Below are 4,027 nucleotides of genomic sequence, written 5' to 3' on the forward strand. Positions count from 1 at the left end.
CCAACGCCCAACAGCCCCTTCTGCACAGAAATCCTTCCTCAGAGCCAGCCTGACCCTGCCCTGGGCAGCTTGAGGCCATTCCCTCGGGGCCTGGCGCTGGGGCCTTGGCTCCAGAGACTCATCCCCCCTCTCTGCCCCCTCCTGGCAGGGACTTGCCGAGGGCCAGGAGGTCTCCCCTCAGCCTCCTCTTCTCCAGACTGAACCCCCCCAGTTCCCCCAGCCGCTCCCCAGCAGACCTGTGCTCCAGACCCTGCCCCAGCTCCGTTGCCCTTCTCTGGCCATGCTCGAGTCATTCAATGGCCTTTCAAGTTCAAACCCCACCAGCTCCTGGTTTCCGTGGCTGTTTCCCACGCAGTGAATTCCTCATTTCCAAGGGGTATGACCAACGAGGCACAAGACCGTGGCAGCATCTTCGTAAATATTTGTTCACGTGAAAAAATTGATATTAGTCCAGTTTCAGTTGTGAAGGGGGAAGGACTTTGCCTACCAAGCATTTGGGTGTTGGACTTTTCCCTGCTTGGAAAGGTTATGAAAGAAATCCATACATTGACAATTGTAAATGTTTGCGTTAGAAATACAGTTTTCTGCTCAGCCTGCGCTGCTGAGCGAACCGCTTGGTGGAGTTTGGATGGCGACCACAACCAGCTGGGGATCTGTGCTCGGCCCCGGCCACCACCATTGCAACACCGGCTGCCATTGCAACATTCCCACGTTGCACGACCTGCCGCTCAGGGGTTCATTGCTAAAAACATTTGCAAATCCTTTTGGCGCAACGAGGTTTCAGGAATTTCACAACACCGCCAAAGAGAAGGGAAGCAAACTGCTCTCAACAAATCGAGTCGCGAGTTAGGGACTGAGCAGTGGCATTTGCTGGATCTTACAGCAGCTATTGAAGGAAAAGTGGCATCGGTTGTTTGTTTGCGAGCCTTGGCAGAGAGGAAAGGGCACTCGGGAAGAAGGTGGTGAAATTTTGAGACCTTTCTTTGTTTGTTTTGACCTGGCTGGATGCTCACCTCCAGCACTATCAAGCCTGGAAAGCAGCAGAAGAAATTAAACTTACTTGATTCCTCCTGGGATCAACTTTTCCTGCCATACACATAAATTGCACCCACCGAAGCTTCTCTGTGTTTTGCTGAGGGTTTATTGGCACCTCCTGACGGAGCTTTGCTCTTGCAAAATGAAGGTCCTTTGGTGCCTTCATGGCTCCTCCCTGAGCACAGCTCTGCCCTCCCGGCGTCGGCACTGGCAGCTCCACAATGTCCCAACACCTCCTTTGACCTGCACAGATGAGTCACAGTGGGGTTTTTTAAGAAGGACACATGGATTTTGGGTGCTCAGCATCACCAGTTTAGGGGGGCACCCCAGTACCCCTTGGCTCTACGTGCGGGCCAGCAGGGAGGCTCCAGTACCTCTGCCCTTTCCAGCATCCATAGGGTGCTTCGCTTTAGTAACGGCTTGCTCACAGCTCTGCTCTGGAGGAGCTAAAATTAAAACAGTGACTCCATTGCAGACTGAAAACAGAGCATTCCTTCTCCGCCCGCGTGCTTTGGATGGACATCAGAAGCCAAACCCAGGCTGTTAAATCCCCTGTGTAAAAACAATCTTCTATTCTGATCCTCAGCCCACCGCGGCTCGCTGCGGTCGGGATGTTCAGTTCCCAGACTCATGTTCAGGAGGCTCCGAAATGGGATTTGCCTGGAAATGGAAAACATAAACATAAGAAGCCAGTATCTCTGTAGCTTATTGCCTTAAACAGAAGCTTATTCTGCTCTAGAGAAGGGGGAAAACAGAGGTTAATTCATCAACAAAGAAATAAAAAAGAAAAACCTTCAGGATCTCATTTTCACCCCATATGTCCCCTAATTCTGTGGGAAAGGGGAGTTTTGCATTCAACCAGTGCAAAGATGGAGACCTCTCCCCGCTTTCCAATCAGCCAAGACCCTTAGTGTGGGACCAGCCCTCATGGGGGTAAAAATCTAAATGCCCCAATCCCCGCTGAGCCCGGTGGAGTGAAGCTGCTCCCAGGACGTCCAGCCCCGCTCAAGTCATGGAATCACTGAACGCTTTGGGGTGGAGGGGATCTTAAAGAGCATCCAGTTCCAATGCTCCTGCCCCGGGCAGGGCCACCTTCCACCAGCCCAGGTTGCCCAAAGCCCCGTCCAACCTGGCCTGGAACCCTGCCAGGGAGGGGGCAGCCACAACTTCTCTGGGCAGCCTGTGCCAGGGCCTCATCTCCCTCCTCGTGAAATATTTCTTCCTTATATCCAATCTAAATGCACCCTCTTCCAGTTTAAAACCATTGCTCTGTCTTTATAAGCCCCTTTTCTGTATTGAAAGGCGGCTCTAAGGTCTCCCCGGAGCCTTCTCTTCCCCAGCTGAACCCCCCAACTCTCTCAGCCTTTCCCCCCAGCGGAGCTGCTCCAGCCCTCGGACCATTCCCGTGTCCCTCCTCCGGCCCCGCTCCAACAGCTCCGTGTCTGTCCTGTGCTGGGGACCCCAGAGCTGGACGCGGGGCTCCGGGGGGTCTCACCAGAGGGGAGCAGAGGGGGAGAATCCCCTCCCTCGACCTGCTGGCCACGCTGCTTGGGACACAGCCCAGCTTACAGTTGGCTGTCTGGGCTGCGAGGGCACATTTGCTGGGTCATGTCCCATGTTTTACCCACCAGTACCCCCAAGTCCTTCTCCTCGGGGCTGCTCTCCATCCACTCCTCCCCCAGCCTGTGTTGATACCGGGGATTGCTCCAAGTCAAGTGCAGGACCTTGCAACAGAAGATAATACTGGATTACAACATTTAGGCTTGAAACTAAATAGACCCCTCTAATCATCCTAAGAACCAAGTGGTCTTATATGGAAGAGGTGAACAAAGGACTGAGCCCGGGCTGCACCCTGCACCCTGCACCCTGCTGTGCAGCGGAGACCTGACGTCGATACAAACCACCTCGCCCATGGTCAAGCAGTCGGGCAGCATTTTCTCCCAGGCTCACCATCTAGGATCTTATTTTGTGTTTTAATTCTGGTTTTAGCCCCTCTGAAGCATCAGCTTATCAGTTTCCCGACGTCGCCTTGGGCTCTGCTGAAATTTGGAGCGCGAGCACCGCTCGTACGGCAATGCATGGACATGCTCAGCCTCCAGCTGCGAGAGGAGCTCAGCAGCTATTTACCACCAAAGAAAGTTACTTCTTCTCCAAAAAGTTTTTGCTATTTTAACTTGAGGGGGGAAAAAAGTGCTTGCCAAGGGCAAACAAACTCTAGAATCCCATTTTTGCTGATAATAGCAAGACTCAAGAGTGCAGGCTCAAGGGAAGGAGATGTCTCTTGGGTTAGATGGAAAACAAAGAGGAAAATGTCAGTAACAGAAAGAGAAATTGCTGCATGATCCTAAAGGAAAAGCCACTGTCATTTATCAAGTGGGCACTAGTTTTCTGCTGCGATACCTATTTTTTGGCCCTCTTTCTCGCCTGGAGTCTCCCTGCTGGTGTGTGAGCTGCACGCAGACCTAAATACATGTATTTGGGGAAAGGGAGAAATCAGAGCGATGATCTGTGTGCTTCCACGTCGCTGTCATTCCCAGTCAGCATGATATTTTCCAAGATATTTAAAGTGAGAACAGAGTGCAAAGCCTCTTTTTAATCCTCCACATTCACCCGGTGGTATAGGGACCATTTGATCTTCCATGGAGGCAGCAAGGACTAACCATGAACGACAAACCTTTCTAAGCAGCAAGAGCAGCTACACCTCGATTAATGTGGTGACATGCCAGGCCCTCTGCTCTGTGGGGCAGGGGATCCTACAGGCTAATGACACCCCACAGAAAAATGAATTTGCCTTTACTGACCAAGGAGATGTCCGTGATCACACTAACATGCATAACCACAGAATCCCAGAACCATCTGGGTTGGAAAAGCCCTCACAGCTTCTCCAGCCCAACCATGACCCTCCCCCTGACCGTTCCCAACTCCCCCAGACCCCTCAGCGCTGGCTCAGCCCGACTCTTCAACCCCTCCAGGGATCCCGGGGACTCCCCCC

This window comes from Athene cunicularia (assembly GCF_003259725.1).
Source record: "Athene cunicularia isolate RWA chromosome 2 unlocalized genomic scaffold, athCun1 chr2_part1, whole genome shotgun sequence".
NCBI lineage: Eukaryota > Metazoa > Chordata > Aves > Strigiformes > Strigidae > Athene > Athene cunicularia.